Genomic DNA, 18,541 nt, shown 5'->3' on the forward strand with positions numbered 1-18,541 from the left:
TTCTGATTTCATTATGGACCAGTTCAGTTCTGAAGTGGATTTGTGGGGCCTGTATGTTAGTTACCCCATAAATCTCTCTACTATAAAAACTGCACCCCTCAAAGTATTCAAAGTAACATTTCATAAGTGTATTAACCTTTTAGGTGTTTCACAGAAATTTAAGCAAGTTGGAGGGGAAATTTAACATTTTCATTTTTTTGGCAAATATTCAATTTTAATCCATTTTTTTCCTCTTACACAGCAAATTCTAACTGAGAAATACCACTCACTATTTTTTCCCCTCATTCCACTGTTTCTAGAAATCCCCCATATGTGGCCACAGTGCGTCACCTGACTCAATCACAGGACGCAGACATGACAGAGACTTGGTGAATTTTTTTTTTTTCTTATTTCAGGTTTTTTTTTGCCATTATACCATGTCACAGAGGACTTGCGGTGCCAAAATATTTGTGTAAGACGAGTCGACATTTCCATCGGTACCATATTGGGGGACATGTGATACCCTGATCATTTTTTAATGAGGTGGTATGAATAAAAAACACAATTTAGCAGCTGTGTTTCATAATTTTTTTGTACGCCCTTTACTATACGTCACATATGACATGTTATCGTTATTCATAAGGTTGGTACGATTACAGTGATATCTGTTATCAGTGATATATGTTATATTGCTTTTGTTATAGTTTACGGCATTTATCCTATAAATACTGTTTGTGTCTTGCATATTGTAAGAGTGACAAAACACAACAATCACTGAACTCAGGGAGAACAGTGAAAAATTCCAATGGGGTACTCATTTACGAGTCTCTATTGATTGTCCCATACAAAATTTAAATATGCAGTGCTCCACACTGACGAGGGGCAAATACCCCGAAACTGCAGTCTGTGGATGGATGCCTAGCCTTGGTAACCCTTGTCTTATGTCGTTATACTCGCCACAGAGTTAGACTTTGACTTACAGGGGCCACCCTGGTGTTTCCCTATTTAGGTCCCAAAGCTCGCAACAGAGTGAGGACCTGAGGGACTACGTATCAGGGTGGTTTGGTGCTCTCCCCACTAGGAGGCACCCTTTGGCAATGGGCTTCCTTCTCTGGAGAGAGGGATATCTGGCTATTCCCGTGTTTTAAGACTCGTAACTGAGGCTCCACGGACCCCTTTTTTGCATATTTAAATTTTGTATGGGACAATCAATGGAGACTCGTAAATGAGTACTCCATTGGAATTTTTCACTGTTCTACCTGAGTTCAGTGATTGTTGTGTTTTGTTGGTCTATTTATCATTGCCCCAGTAGCCAGAATCCTGCTCCACACTGACGAGGGGCAAATACCCCGAAACTGCAGTCTGTGGATGGATGCCTAGCCTTGGTAACCCTTGTCTTATGTCGTTATACTTGCCACAGAGTTAGACTTTGACTTACAGGGGCCACCGTGGTGTTTCCCTATTTAGGTCCCAAAGCTCGCAACAGAGTGAGGACCTGAGGGACTACGTATCAGGGTGGTTTGGTGCTCTCCCCACTAGGAGGCAACCCTTGGCAATAGTAACATAGTAACATAGTAAATAAGGTTGAAAGAAGACAAGAGTCCATCAGGTTCAACCTAGGGAAACCCTACTGTGTTGATCCAGGGAAGGCAAAAACCCCCACGAGGCAGACGACAACCACCCCACCACAGGGAGAAAACTCCCCCCCGACTCCAATGGCAGCCAGAACAATCCCTGGATCAACGTATCACCGGAAATCTAATGCCCATAACCTGTAATATTATATTGTTCAAGAAAAGCATCCAGGCCTCCCTTGAACTTATTTAATGAATCGGCCATGACAACATCATGTGGCAGAGAGTTCCACAGTCTTACCGCTCGTACAGTAAAGAACCTGCGTTGATGCTGATGATAAAATCTTCTTTTCTCTATACGTAGAGGATGCCCCCTTGTCATGGTTACAGACCTAGGAGTAAAAAGACCACTACAAAGATCTCTGTACTGTCCATTCATATATTTGTACATTGTGATCAGATCGCCCCTAAGACGTCTTTTTTCTAGCGTAAATAACACCAAGCGTGATAACCTGTCCTGGTACTGTAACCCACCCATTCCCTTAATGATCTTTGTTGCCCTCCTCTGCACCCGCTCTAGTTCAGCTGTGTTTTTCTTATATACCGGTGCCCAAAACTGTACACAGTATTCCATATGTGGTCTGACTAGTTATTTATAAAGAGGCAAAACTATGTTCTCATCTTTAGCATCTATACCTCTTTTGATGCATCCCATTATTTTATTAGCCTTGGCAGCTGCTGCCTGGCACTGATCACTAAAGTTGAGTTTACTGTCCACCAATACCAAGGTCCTTTTCGGAAGTAGTTTTACCCAGTGTATTATTATTTAGCACATAACTGTATTTATTATTTCTATGGCCCAAGTGCATAACCTTACATTTATCCACATTAAACTTCATTTGCCATTTCACCGCCCAAGCCTCTAGCTTCTCCAAATCCCTCTGTAATATGATATTATCCTCCTCTGTACTGATTACTTTACCCAGTTTAGTATCTGCAAAAATGGAGATTCTGCTCTGTAGCCCCGCATAAAGATCATTAATAAAAATATTAAAAAGAAGTGGACCCAACACTGACCCCTGTGGTACCCCACTAGTAACTAAAACCCAATCTGAATAAGTTCCATCAATGACCACCCTCTGTTTTCTATCACACAACCAGTTACTTATCCATTTGCATACGTTTTCCCCAAGTCCCAGCATCCTCATTTTGTAGACCAACCTTTCATGCGGCACAGTATCAAATGCCTTTGAAAAGTCCAGATACACAACATCCACAGCCTCCCCCAGGTCCAGTCTTTAACTTACCTCTTCATAGAAGCCGATCAGATTAGTCTGACAGGATCGATCCCTCATAAATCCATGATGATGCTGCGTCACAAGATTGTTTTCATTGAGATACTCCAGTATAGCATCTCTTACAAACCCCTCAAATACTTTACCTACTATAGATGTTAGACTTACGGGCCTGTAGTTTCCAGGATCGCTCTTTGACCCCTTCTTGAATATTGGTACCACATAACCTATGCGCAAGTCCTTTGGAACAATCCCTGTCGTAATAGAATCTTTAAATATTAGAAATAACGGTCTGTCTAACACACTATTTAATTCTTGCAAAACTCTAGGATGGATACCTTCTGGGCCCGGTGACTTATGGATTTTAATGTTTTTAAGGCGTCTCCCCACTTCTTGTTGTGTTAGGCAGGTGAGATTTATGGGAGGATTTATATTATCCCTAGTCATGTCGTCTGTTATGGGATTCTCCTCTGTGAATACAGTAGAGAAGAATGTATTTAGTAGATTGGCCTTTTCCTTTTCCCCCTCCACCATTACACCCAGTTTATTTTTGAGGGGACCAACATTTTCAGTTTGAAGTCTTTTGTTGTTTTTATAAGTGAAGAACATTTTGGGATTTGTTTTACTTTCTGTGGCTATCCTTCTTTCTGTTGCTATTTTTGCTTCTTTTATTTGCTTTTTACACATTCTATTCTTCTGTCTATAGTTGCTCAATGCTTCCCCACTACCTCCTTGTTTTAGTAGTCTGAATGCTTGTTTCTTATCATTTATTGCACCCCTTACAGCTGAAGTTAACCACATTGGATTTCTCTTATTTCTGCTACTTTTATTCTCATATGGTATGTGCCATTCACATAATTTACCCAGGATGCTCTTAAATATGTCCTATTTCTCTTGTGTACTTTTATTTCTGAAGGCATTGTCCCAGTCTATGTTCCCAAGGTTTTTGGAAATTAGCCTTCCTGAAATTTTATGTTTTTGTAGCCCCTCTGCTAATTATTTTATTGAAGGATAGTTGAAAACTTACTATATTATGGTCACTATTACCTAGGTGACCCCCCCATCTCTATTTTTGATATTCTGTCTGGCCTATTGGTTAAGATCAGGTCCAGAAGGGCCCCCCCTCTTGTTGGTTCCTGTACTAGTTGGGAAAGGTAATTATCTTTTACTATTTCCAAAAACACGCTTCCCTTCCTGGAGCTGCAGGTTTCTGCTTTCCAGTTTATATTTGGGTAGTTAAAGTCCCCCATAATAATGACTTCCCCCTGCTTCGCTGCCGCATCTATTTGTCTTATAAGAAGATTTTCTGACTCTTCCACTATACTTGGAGGTTTATAACTCATTTCTAAAATGGGCTTCCTTCTCTGGAGAGAGGGATATCTGGCTATTCCCGTATTTTGAGACTCGTAACTGAGGCTCCACGGACCCCTTTTTTGCATATTGTAAGAGTGGTAATATTTAAATTTTTTCACCAATGGAGTTATGTGAGGGATTTTTTTTGCGGCATAAGCTGACGTTTTTAGTGGTACACCTTTAGGGTACATGGGACTTTTTGATAGGTTTTTCCTTAATTTTTTAGGGGGCGGGATTAACAATAAATTGTCATTTTTGTTAGTTTTTTATTTATTGTTTTATATCGTTAATCGGGTGGAATAATGAATGTAACGGGTTAATAGACGGGGTAATTGCGGGCGCGGCGATACCAAATATGTGTATCTTATTTATAGGGGATCATTTATAAAGGGGGATGGGGAATGTGTTTATTTAAAAAAGCATATCTCCCCATAGACGCTGCGGTCGCACTGGAGACAACAGTAGGGGGAAAGTGGCCATGTTTTTGTAGCGCTGGATAACCCCTTTAATAAGATACTGCGTAACTAATTTTTGTGTCAATTCTCCTGCGTTATTTGGAAAAATTTGTAAATATATGCTGAAAACATAATATTGGAAAAAAATTAATTTTTCATTTTTATGACCTCATTCTAATACAACTTTTTGGGATTAAAAACCTCACTCCCTCCATATATAAATTCATTGAGGGGTATAGTTTCCAAAATGGTGTCTTTTGGGGGATATTTGCCATCATTGGACACCAGCTCTTTTGCAAATTGAACATGATGCATGAAAAATTAAAGAAAATTAAAAAGACTCACTATGCGCTTTAATTAGTGCAAAGGAATACTTCTAAAAATTACAGATTCAGACTATGTTCCTTTGCTGTCTTTTAGAACGGCCGTGATTTCAAGGCCAAATAATGGCCATTGTTTTGGCCATGATTGTGCAAATACCGGCCACCATTATGAATCAATGGCTGTTCTTTGCGCTCAAAATGGCAGCCGTCTTAAAAACAGAGTGGGAACATAGCCTCAGAGTAATAAATGTTGAATTTTTCTGTTGTTATTTGCTGTGTGACCATCTTTCTCAAAAACAGAAAATGTCAAACATTAGAAAACTGCAAATTTTTGGATATTTTCAGAGATGATTGCTAAAGGTATCAATCATAATTTTTCACTAATACAATATACAATGAATTGTATTGTTAATTTTGGCGGCTGCCCGAGCAAAGCTGCAAAGAGGCAGAAGAAATAGGTTAAAAAGACTGTTTTCACATGGATAATGTTAGAATAGTGGTGTAGTATTCTAGAGCCTTTTCCCCCCATTTTTTGGGATAACCCCTTTAATGTAGAAACAGTTTTCCTATTACTACTAAAGAGAGAGTTTACTATATATACATATATAATCAGCATTGCTTTTGACTTTCTTTCTTTTTTTTTTTTTTTGGGGGGGGGGGGGTAGTTTTTTCACTTTTACAACTTCTTTAATGGCAGGACTATCCAGCCAGTTAAAATTGATGACCTTTTGTTAGGTGAGGCCAGCAGTATTGCAACTGTGCAAGGTACTGCGTCTTTGTCTAATTCATATGAACTGAGTAAAGCTGCAGAAACATGCAAGGCCACTAGTAAAATGTGATTATGCAAGTGGTAGTGCTGGTGAACATTGAAGAGGCTCCAGCATTCAGACAAGCACTGCAGCCCCTGCAAACAGCTGGTCAAGGTGGGTGCCGGGAATCTGATCCCCAGAGATCTAATATTAATGGCCTATCACAAGGATAGACCATCAGTTTTAACATTCTGGCTAACCCTTTTAATTCAGCTTTATCTGCGATTGGAAGCAGTAACAGAGACATTGAGATTAATTTACTAACTTTTTTCCCTCCATAAAATTGTAATTTTTTTTCCTGCTGGTTTCTTGTTTCACCACATTTACTAATGTCATGCGCCACAAAAATCTCTACAAACTTACACACTCGTAATTTTGTGTGCTTTAAAACCAAAAGGTCAGCCTGTTGCGGGGGTGTCCCTTTAATAACCACCATAACCAACATATTTATTAAACAAACCATCATTTTTTTACGGCTTTCTCATTCTAAAAATCAGCTACATCTACTTCGGCGGGATGGTCAGGTCTTAGTCTTGTCATGTGAAAAACCTGCCAGATTTACAATGGGAAATTGGACACTTCAATAAATCTATCGGTTTGGGAAAGTAAAACACTGAGATTCTTCTTGAAAACCAGACATTCTTGGTAAATATGCCCTATTGTAATAATTTTAACAATAAAACTCTCTAAGATTGTTGCGCCTATTGAGGTGCCTCTTGTTTTACAACTAGGAATGGATATGATAATACTTTACTGCTTCGCTTTCTAAACTGCTGACAGTGTTAGATAGCTGTTCAGGAAGACACATGGTACTGTTCATATATTTGCCTGTGATTTGAGAATGTAGAAAAATATTTTTATATTTTTATTATATAGTAAGAAGAGTCAAAGAGGCTTCCCTGAGCTCCTGAAGTGCAGTTAGCTGTAACACCTGCTCCCTCTCCTCCCATAACTGACCCTGCTTGCATGACACTACAACTTGTAGCTATTCAGGTTTTGGGAAAGCCCCTTTGATTCCTCGTGCCAGAGAATAAAAGCATTTCTCTACATAATGGAAGTACAGACCAATAACTGAAAGGTACCCTGTGTCTCCCCAGCCTGACATCTATCTAACAGTGTCAGCAGTTTAGAACATGCATTACAGATGACAAATTTCATTTAAGACAATACATATATTGAAAGTACTTTATAAAGAGAAAAATAGATATGGCAACGCATCCACAAAATTTATGATAGACCATCTGCTTCTCAGCAAAATATACTGCTAACCTCCGGGGTTAGTTACATTTTAAACAAAATGCATATACCCACACACCACGTCAAAGTTTCTAATAAAGTCTTGGTCCCTAACTTAAAAATGGTTCAGCCCCACACAGCGACCACAACAACAACTGTGCCACAGGAGGGAGCAGCCTGGTTGCCCAGCAACCCTAATGTTGCCAAACATACCCCCCCCCGGGCTCTATGCCACACCGCCCGCAGACACAGTGCTGCCACAACAATGGCCACCGCAATGGATCTACGCCACACACAAGGAGAAAAAGATGGGAAAAAAACCGCAATCAGTCTTACTGGCTGATAGCACAGGCTAAGATTTTTTCCCTCTGCTTTTCTTTGTGTGTGGTGTAGTTCTATTGTGGCGGCCATTGTTTTGGTGGCAATTTGTCTGCGAGTGGTGTGGCCCAGAGCCCAGGAGGGCTATGTCTGGCAACTGGGCTGCTCACTCCCATGGCACAGCTGCTGTTGTGTTGTGGTCACCGCGTGGGGCTGTACCATTTGTAAGTTAGGGACCCAGACTTTATCAGGAACTTTGATGTGGTGTGTGGGCTTATGCACTTTGATGAAAATGTTACGAACTCCTGATGTTAGTATATAATGCCGAGAAGAAGATGGTCAGTCATAAGTTTTGTGGATGTGCTGCCATGTCTATTTTCTCTCCATAGAGTACAAATATTGAGAGGAGTGTCTGCCTTCACCACCTTTTTGCTAATTTTTTATCCCTCCAATAAAAGCGAAGAATAAGAAACTTTGTCATAAATAAAGTATTTTGTGACTACAACTCCAGTGTAGATGAGACACCCATTTTTTTTTTTAATTTATTTATTTAGTCTCCCACCTCCCGGTCAGACTTGCCAGTAAATCTGGTGATTTATTGAGGGTAGTTGGGGGGAGGTATGTTCAGGTCTGGTATGGCTGTGTCGCCTGGAACTATTATTTACCAATCTACCAATCCTGTGGTGAGAATTCCGTCAGACAATATGCTGATGGCTCTAATAATTGATTCATTGATGTGGAAATGTATGTTTTAAGCAGTTAAAAATCATGAAAATGTAATTCAGACAATGTTTCTACATGTAAGGAAACACATGTGGCCAAAACCACGCTCCCCACACGATGGTGCGTCTTCAGGTTTTGCGCCTAGGCAGGAGCAGCTCTTAATATGGGCCTGGCTATTAGTAGAGGACATTCATTATCAACTCAGCATCTCTCAATTTAAATTAAAGGCGCAAGTCTTACATTGCTGAATTACTTACTATTAAAGGGGTTTCCCAGGATGCAGAAGACGGCTGATGACACTTTACAGGAGTTAGCCTCCTGAGACATAGAGGGGATGGGTGCATATCCCCATCATCAGTGACATTGTGCAGCTTTTGGACATTAGTCCCCTCCATATCTCAGAAGACTTATTTCAACATGTTAAATTGCTGGAGATGAGCACTGGGAAGCAGAAAGCTTCAATTGTCTTCTGTTCCCCAGACAACCCCTTTAGGATAGCTTTACACATACAGTACATTAAGTGTCAGATGAATGATCATTTAGACAACTGTCTGTTAACTATCTGTTAATCACCCCATACACATAAATGCTTGGCTTGGCCATGTGTTCGTGGTATCTCCCCAAGAGCAAAAGGATCTGAAGTTGAAATTCAGCATGTCTTATCCATCCTGATTGATGGTCCACCCGCATTAAGTTCGCTCCTTATTTATATGTGTAAGTATATATATATATATATATATATATATATATATATATATATATATATATATATTTTTTTTTTTTTTTTTTTTTTTTTTTTTTTTGGGGGGGGGGGGGGGGGGGTGTCTAAACCTGGAAGCCCTGAAATACCAGGTCAATGTCTGGAGAAGACACAGCAAGCTCTTTTTCCATCTCCCTGTTCTAAAAATCCATTTAATATATGGTCCTAAGATAGGGAACGTATTAGAAATTCAGATACTACACTTGATCTTAGCCAAAAGGCAGAGTAGCAATCGCCCATCATATTTTGTCCAACCGTGGTTATGTCTATATTCTTAAGGTTGAAATTATTATTATTTTTTGTTCATATCTATTGGATGGGAAGAGGTACTTTACTGGACAAAAATTAATTTGTCGCAATGCACGGAACTGTTGGAATCCACAATAGGCAATCCATACAATCTACTAAGCATCCCATTGCATGTTTGCTATCACTTGCTATAAGCTAATGCATTACCTATTGTGGAGTTGTTAGCACCAAAGAGATCACAGCCTGGAATTGTAATGTCTAATTCACGATGCATTTTGTCATGTCATGAGCCGTAGATTCGATGTTTCGTGCCTACCTATATGTGAATACTATTTGCACTTAGAGTGATGCATTGAGTGTTCACTTATTAAAATGAGATGAGATGTTTCCTGCTGATAATATATGCTGTAGGCATCCTCCCTCATAGACAACTGACCACATTAGTATGCTGGACAACTGTGCAGTGCTATTGGATTTTCTGAGTCACCCTAGTTTTCTAATTAATCAACTCAAAGCACACAGGAACTCATTCATCAAGCCTAACAAATTGCAGAGAAGCTGGATAACTTGTTTGTAGATCTGGATGGGTACATACAGTATAACAAGCACAAGTCTGTCTAAATGCATGGGGTTTTCTAGCTGATGTGGTCTTTGTGTAGGAGGTGATCACTGTGAACGAATGCTCATCAACTTCTCATATGAACTGCAGTACACATTGTAATCCGGAACTTACTTTCAAAGCCTTTGTCTCGTACGGCAAATCCTATGCTTTCAACGGCAGGTTATAAAAACACGACCTGTCTGGGTGGAAGTCCTGTCTGATTCTTCAGTATAAAGAAGTTAAGATGTTTACAACACATCTGTTTTTACTGTGAAAAATAATGGGAGCTATAGGTAAGTAGACTAGATAGTACTGAATCGGTGTTTAGAAGGTTGGTTAAAGATGAAAAAGATTTAATGGATTTGACCTCAGCATATTCCACAATTACAATGTACCATAAGGATAAGATCAGTTTATCTGTGTACATGTAATAGAGCTGAATTGATTGTTTAACAGCTTCTTTTGTACGCATTGATAGCTGCGTTAAAGGGATTTTCTCACCTATTATATCCCACTCTGCTTCTACTGCATCTGGATAAAACCGTGCCACACACAGAGGCCAATGACTGCATCATTTTTCAGGTAATACCATAAGTTTAGAGGCAAATTTGTGTTTTGTCCATACACAGAAGCCACAGCATGTGGACCCAAGCTTATTGCCTATCCACAGTGCTACTTTTGGGAATCTGATGAAATAAACACTGTCACTTGGATTTTTCCCTGACCTGCTTGCATCTGCCTGATTGCTCTTGTAGTGCTTTCTTCTTCATTCTTGAGATAAAGTATTCAATGTTACTAGTAAATGTATTGTATGACTGTTTAAAGGCTGGAAGCCAGAGCGTTAATGGAGTGATGGTCAAGCTGCATACCTATGGCCCTTCCATTTATCACATATCGTGGACAGGTGTATTAGCCATTCATAATGCAGTTTGAGTGCTATCCCTAGGCAATGTTTCTAGATTATATATACAGATGTAGCCTGTTAACTTGATCACAATGACGCGTTGACACATTTATGATATGGTGACCATAGAAATTCATGTCATGTCTTTCTTTATCTGGTGACTGGCTAGGAGAGAAGGACCTTAAAGAGACACTGTCCCCCCCTTTTTGCATTCTGACTTCTCTATATAGGTGTAAAGGGTAAATTTAGCAGTTTTCATACCTTATTTTATATCATACATCATGGTGCTTGTTCAAGTAAAAAGTGATCTTTTATCAACTGCAGATTGTGCTAAGTAGCACATAGGCCCTGCCCCCTCGACACGCATTGGAATGGGCCAACCTAGAAGGGGTGGGGCCTAGACCTTTAGACCAGCTTGTTCCAGTGGTCGGAGAGGGGGTGGGGCCTATGTGCCTATGATGTCATGGAGGGGCAGGGGCCAACAGTGGTGCTGCTGTGTTGCCGTGAAGCCCCGTCCACTTAGCACAATCTGCAGTTGATAAAAGGTCACTTTATACTTGAACCATGATATATAGTATAAAATAAGGTATGAAAACTGCTAAATTTACCTTTTACAGCTGTGTAGAGAAGTCAGAATACAAAAAAGGGGTGACAGTGTCACTAATTGACTTAACATACCTTTCATATACAATGGTTTGTTGTGTCAGGGATCATGTTAACCATGGCTACATCTGTATAATACACCTTCTTAAATCTGAAAGAGGAGACATACAATATTCAGATACAGTAGGGTTCCAATAACACTTCTTTGTAATAATGCTTTATGGCCACCATTTGTTTGAGGCCTAAGAAGATTGCATACATTGACTAGTAATGCTAAGCCTATTACTCATAAATAGCTTGTCATTGTCCCGAAATGCATTCTGCCCCAACCAACTGTACTAAACAATTAGTATAGTAGTGCTACATATATAGTGTCATATATGATCTTGATGATATTATTTGTATTGACTAATAAAGTGATTAATTTGCTTGACGTGTATGGAGTTCTAATGTGGTGAGTCTAGAGCTCTTCCTCTTGCAGGCAATATGCTGCCTTGGCGTAACCTTATGCAAGAACAAGAAATGGCTGTGCTGTTTAGGAAGACTTTGACTTGCCAAACACTAAATACAGTGTGATTCATGTACAGTCAAGCAGAGCCCATCTGTCTTCTTAATCACAAAAAATGCTACAGCCTTTGCTATGCTATTTTTAGGCAGACGAGCACGATAATAGATTTTTGGCACATTTAACTAAAACCGTGCTTTCACTTGAAATCTACTTGAGTCCAGGCCAAGGAGAAAATATTGCAACGTGGAAAGTACATTTTGATCCAGGTCCAAGGCGTGGGCCATGTGTCAGGGCACTCTGCCTTAGTCTAGTTCACAAATGAATTACATGCAAAACAGTGATTTGTGGAAGGTTCTGATACATATTGAGTTATTTACGTAAGACCATCTGTCTGTATAAAAAAATTTGAAATTAATCTTTATGAGTAATGAAGAATAGATAGGTGGAAAAATCAGCTTACAATTTTTTTTTTGCTTTGTATTTGTTAAAAGGTGAAGTTTTTTTTATGTTACTCTTAACCTGCTCATCAGTGGAGCCTTTCTGGTTAAAGGGAAATGAGTCCAACGCTCATAGAGGATGACGGAGCGATGGACTCTCCGTCATTCTCTATGAGCTTTGGACTCATCTCTCAGCGCGCGTGCCAGGCTGCAGTGGCTGAGATCTCCGTGACCCGACCGGATCCAGAAGTGGGACCCGGCGGGATCAGGTGAGTATAAGGGGCTGTAGAGGGGGGTCGGGAGCCTGTCACCCCAGCACGGGGGGTGACAGGTTCCCTTTAAGTAGGATAGTCCACTTGATCTTTAGAATGTCCAAGCTTAAATGGAAACTGACAGCATGAATTTGCATATATCTGTGCCACCAGTTTCCTGTTGCCTATAATACATAAGGTATGTAACACGCATCACATATATACCTTTAGTGCCACTCTATGATCCAGTGTTTAGGTAAAAAATGTTTGTTCTTTTGGGCTGACACAGTGGTCGGTCACACTGTGACACACTCTCTACGCCTGCCCCTGTCTCTGGGCCACCAATGTATCTTCAGGTAGCCCCCACCTTTATTCTAACCCCAATCAGAATCTAAAGAATTCGGACTTCATTTCAAGGGCTTTCTATCAGGACAACTCCTTTCCATGTGCCTTGTATGACACGCAGATATCATTGTTTAAGGTGCTTCTCTCCTAGCCAGTCACCGGATAAAGGAAGACATGACATGACTTTCTATGGTATGGTCACCATATCATAAATGTGTCATAATGTGCAACCAGACGTACATGTATGTGTAATCGCACTATTAGTTACTATATGTAATGCTGTAAATACCTACTATACCTTTAAAAAAAACCTCTTATCATTGGTGGTCAGTGGGTTTCTGGCCATTTAACTGCCTCTCCACCACTAGACCTTTAAAAACACTTATAACTATTCATAGTAGGTTTTCGGCCATCTAAAGCATCCTTCTGTCTCCCACTGTACCTTTTAAAAAGTTACACTCATTGGCAGTCAGTGGTTTTTCAGCTCTGGGATCCACTCCTCTTGTGATGCTGGCGGGTTTCGAGGGCGATCCAGATGCACCACAAGCCCTTCTGTCTCAGTGGTACAGAACTAGTGAGAGTAGGTGAAGAGACAGAAGACGGCACTTGTGTCGCAACTGGATCTCCCCTGGCAACGTCACAAGAGGACTAGATCTCTGGATGCCAGCAGGGAAAGACATACTTCTGCTTTAACTTCGTCTTTTATACACACCAATTAATAAAAGCTATGTAAATTTGGTATAGTTTTGTAATCGTGCTGACCTGAAGAGTACAGATAACATATCCGTTTTACCACTGAGGGAAAAGAATAAAAACACAGTGAGATATTGCATTTCTTTTAAATTTCACATCACAAAAAAAGTTTTGCAACATATTTTATGGAAAATGAAGGGTGTTATAGTAACGTATACTTGTTCCCTTACCAAACAAACCTCTTGGTCTGTAAATGAATAAATTCAAGTTTTATGACTCTTAAAGTAGAGGAGCAGAAAACATAAATTGTCTGCAAAGTTAAGGGGGTTAAAGAGTGGCTAACCAATCAGGACTTCCACTAAACTGTCCCACAGCTTTATGCACTTGTATTTGTCCTCCCTCACCTGTTGATCGGCACGAATATTATGTGTTTTATACTTAAATAAAGCTAGAAGAGAAGACGGGGCGAGTACTGCTGCTCTATTTATTCTTATACTTTGAAGAATTGTGCTGGACTCTATCTCTTTACATGCTGAGCATCGCCGCTAGTCTTAATATATAACTCCGACTTCCATAGAAGTGAAAGATTGGGAAGTTTGTTGCCGCATAGTGTGAACTAGGTGGTGCTGGTCTCTATATCTCTTTCCATTAGATTCTTATAGTAACGTACAGTTGCTCCCTCAACAAACAAACCTTCTTGGTCTGTAAATGAATAAATTAAAGTTTTATGGCTTAAAGTAGAGGAGGAGAAAACATAAATTGTCTGCAAAGTTAAGGGGGTTAAGGAGCGACTAGCCAATCGGGACTTTCACTAAAGTGTCCTACTGTTACAAGGCATGACAAGCCTGTTCCAGAGTAATAGATCAGCATATAACTGCAGGATACTTCCTGCTATTCATAAGATATACTTGCAATGCTACCACAGGGAAAACAAAGTATTATACAATGCCCAGTACAATCAATGGACTTACAAGTATGGACATACTTGGTTATCCAGAGCTGGAGACTTACTTTATAGCCATTCTTCACTGGTTAATAGAGGAGGGTCATGAATTGGGTAACACACCTCTGTTAACACAACAGACACAATCTTAACAACAACAACCTAAATAACAACCTATGGAAATACAACTTGTTGATTTATTATTGTTATGCTAAGCATACATATGCAATATATACAGATTCAATGTTATGCATATACTTAACTTTTCAACGTTTTAAAAATGTCCTTTCCACTGCTGAAGAAAATAAAAAGCCTTCCAGACAATAACGTGAAAGCAACATAAGTTTTGAATCGCAATGAACTAATTAAGGGCTATTAGCATTGGGAAATCCGCTAAGGTTAAAATATTCTGCCACAGAGTCTTATGAGCATTCCCGTTCCTTGGACTGACTTGTTATATATATATATCCCTAATGTAAATTTCTGTGTATTAATACTTTTCTGGAGCCGTGTTCGTTTGTGTGTATTACTTTTGCATGTTGATCAAATGCTTCCATTCATTTAGTCTTGACTCCAGCCATCAGTCAGATGATAATTTCAAGCAGCTTTGACGCACATCTCAAAAGAAAGGTCAGCCTGTGGAATATTTTAAGTCTCAATGGCAATTTAAACAGAGCTTTGTGAAAGGAAATACTTTGTGATGCATTTTCAGAACTAAGCAAACATCCCCTGATTATTGGTTTTCTGATGTTGTTTAGCTCTATAATTAAGTTTCAGAGATACATCAGGTTGCTCAGGATAGTGAGTTAACGATTGATTGGGCTTTACATAGCTTTTGCGTCACTTTTTTTATTTGCAAATTATGTGCTAAATGTTTACCACTGGGTGAAATATTGACCGATTGAAATAGCCACAAGGTTCATTCTAGGCGCCTGATGCTCATGTATCATTGTGTTGCCTTCATGTTTGTACCTGGAAAACAGCCCTGGGCTCACGATGGAAATAGTATCCACTTAAAGTGTATGTACGTGTAAACAAATAAGAAAGGTTTAGAGAACAAGTATATTACAGTTGTATATCACAAATAAATACATGGGCCCAGATTTATCAAAGGCTGTAAAATAGAAACTGGTGTAAGCTGACCATAGCGACTAGAGATGAGCGATTTTACAGTAGTAACAAAGCTAAGTGCTTTGTTATCTCTGCAATCCGCTTATCAGCCTCCTATTGTTAAACTGACTGCAGCTCAGTGCCGCTCCTCCCCGGGTGGTGGGAAAAAGCAGGATCCAGTCCTGGAAATCTTTTCCCATATAAAATGAAGGATGTTGTTAAAAAGGTCTATTTGTCCTGCAAAAAGAAAAAGGCTCTCATATGGCTTATTATATGGCTATGGAGTTCTGACTCTCTGAATGTAAAGAGTTACAAATTTGCCAAAAATCTTGTATGGGGTAAGGGCTTGGTCCTGCCTTGGGTAAACATATATTTATCCTAAGATAAAACATAAAGGAAATAATTTAAGGACTGGCTAGATTGACCAGGTGGTCTTTTTCTGACAATATATATATATATATATATATATATATATATATATATATATATATATATATGCATTAGATAATACTTGACCTGCTGATTTTAGTGGGGATGACAGATAATCCAAAGTGTATTAGGGCCCCTTGACCCATCCCTTATGGCAGCTGTTGGGAGAAAGAAGCATTAGGTCAGGTTCACATACATCTGGTGATCCCATTAGTTGTCATCTGGCGTGGTTGCACCAAATTGAAAAACACTGCATGCAGTGTTTTTTGATAAGATGTAGCCTTGCCATCGCGTATCTATGATGCATCATCTAATGACGTGGCTCATTTCAGCCTAAGGGGTAACGGGGAAGACACCAGGTGCAACAGATCCAGCTTGCTGGATACAGCATTTCCATTCTGGACAGCCCCAGATTATCAGACATATGTGAATTTGGCTTTTGGCATGTTGGGTTTCAGTATTCCTACAGCTGCTTATCCTCCTTTTTCCATTGATATAATTATGTATGCTCAGCCAGATTAAGAATATATTTTGATGGAGTTGGTCAACTGAACAAGTATAGGGCTAGCTTCAGCTTCATAAGGAAGTGCTTCCAAACCAGAGTCTATAGAAACTGGTTATGGGGTAACTCTTAACTGTAATCTTATAGCTGACACCTGGATAATTGTAGGAATGTTACAGGACAGAGTCATTTTTAGGGTCTTCCCATAGCTTTTGGGATGTCATGCAGAATTAAAGGATCTCACTATTTCATTCTTAGCTCTTGAAAGGCATGATATCTGGTTGTGCTGGCAATAGTCCCTTCATCTGATCTGCTTGTTACTAGTGAGATAATGATATCAACAAGTAAAATAACGTGTTCACAAATCACCCACCATGTACGGTGTTGGGTGGAATGGAGAGCAAAGTGTATACTAAATATCAGTCAAAAAAAGAAAATAAAACATAAGGCATTGCAGAATTTTAGTGTTATTTAAATCCATTTATTTCACCTATCATTTAAAGCTTTGACAGCTGGACAGTTATACGCACATCATGGGTTAGTAAGAATGTCTTCGTCACAGCCATCACAGTTTTTCCATAGCAACAGACCATTCTTTGACGTTCCTCCTGATTAGCAGAAAACATTGCTGGGGAGTAAAGTTCAATCAAACCAATCCTCCTCCTATTTTATTTTATGACTTTTTGTATGTTTACCTCTTTAGCCATGTGAAATTTTACAAGAAGAACAATATAACAGTTTAGATTTCATTGTATGTTACAGTTAGATAACATGTCTGCTTAACTTGAAGACCCTAGTTATAATATCCTTGAACAAGACAATATAGGTATTATGTTTTCCTCCATTGTTGAGCCTTCTGACATTAGCGTGGGCTACCTGATTGGTAACCAGGAGCAACTCTTTTTTTAGGTGGACTGGTTTCCTGACACTATAGTTTTTTCTTCCAACAGGACTGAATTTAAGGGAACCCTACAGGCTAACCTGATATTGTGTTATGCTTGTGTATGGCCTGAGGGGGATTCTTTTGTTAGCGTTCTTTCTATCAATTTGTCATACATCCTCAGCCCCAGGCCCTCCACTAGACACAAAACTGTGTTTCCTCAACTGTTGCTTTAAAATTACAGATTACTAACACAGCAGTACAAGTTAGGAATTTGACTACATATTATCCTTAAGTATTTATATAGTGCTGCTTTCACATTCTCAAATTTTTAAGCAAATGTACTGGGTTTCCTCCTGCTGTGGGTGGGCCGGTCCGCCACCAGTGCTTCATCCCCCGCTGGTACCCGTGAATAGAATGGCGCCATACGCAGGAACAAGGCCATGGTCCAAAAAAAGGACCATGGCACCGGCTTCCCTGTTCCGGCACCGTTGTATCCATGGTACATTTGCTTTAACCCCTTGAAGACCAAGCCAATTTGCACCTAAAAGACCAGGCTAATTTTTCAAAATCTGACCTGTCTCACTTTATGCGCTTATAGCTCAGTGATGCTTTAACGTATGCTAGAGATTCTGAGACTGCTTTTTCTTCACATATGGCACTTTATATTAGTGGCAAAATTTGGTCACTACTTTGTGTGTTTTTTGTGAAAAACAACTAAATATCATGAAAAATTTAAAAAATTAGCATTTTTTGAACTTTGAAATTCTCTGCTTCTAAAAAAAGAAAGTTGTATCACATAAATTAGTTACTAAGTCACATAACCAATATGTCCTCTTTATTCTGGCTTCATTTCATAAACATATTTTACTTTTTTAGGGTGTTACGGGGCTTAGAAATTTATCAGCAAATAACCACATTTTCGTGAAAGTTTCCAAAACTGATTTTTTTTTAGGGACCAGTTCTTTTTTTAAGTTGATTTAAGCGGTTTGTATACTGGAAACCCCCATAAGTGACCCCATTTTGGAAACTACACACCTTAAAGAATTAATCTAGGGGTATAATGAGCATTTTAACCCTACAGGGGCTGGAGAAAAGTATTCACCATTAGGCCGTAAAAAAATGAAAAATTAAAATTTTCCAATAATATATATGTTTAGGTTAAAGTTTGTCATTTTAAAAAGGAACATGAGAGAAAAAGCACCCCAAAATTTGTAACGCAGGTACCCCATATGTGGGCGTAAACCACTGTATGGGCACA

The 18,541-nt window shown here is 39.3% G+C and overlaps 1 protein-coding gene and 1 pseudogene across 1 annotated transcript in view; one reads left to right on the forward strand and one right to left on the reverse strand.

The window, feature by feature from the left end:
- The window catches only part of METTL15 (methyltransferase 15, mitochondrial 12S rRNA N4-cytidine), a 189,088-nt gene that overhangs the window by 119,562 nt on the left and 50,985 nt on the right, over positions 1–18,541 (forward strand). The window lies entirely within an intron of this gene.
- LOC138790169 (U2 spliceosomal RNA) lies at positions 8,881–9,058 on the reverse strand (annotated as a pseudogene).

The sequence above is a fragment of the Dendropsophus ebraccatus genome, chromosome 4 (genome assembly GCF_027789765.1).
Source record: "Dendropsophus ebraccatus isolate aDenEbr1 chromosome 4, aDenEbr1.pat, whole genome shotgun sequence".
Taxonomy (NCBI): Eukaryota; Metazoa; Chordata; class Amphibia; order Anura; family Hylidae; genus Dendropsophus; species Dendropsophus ebraccatus.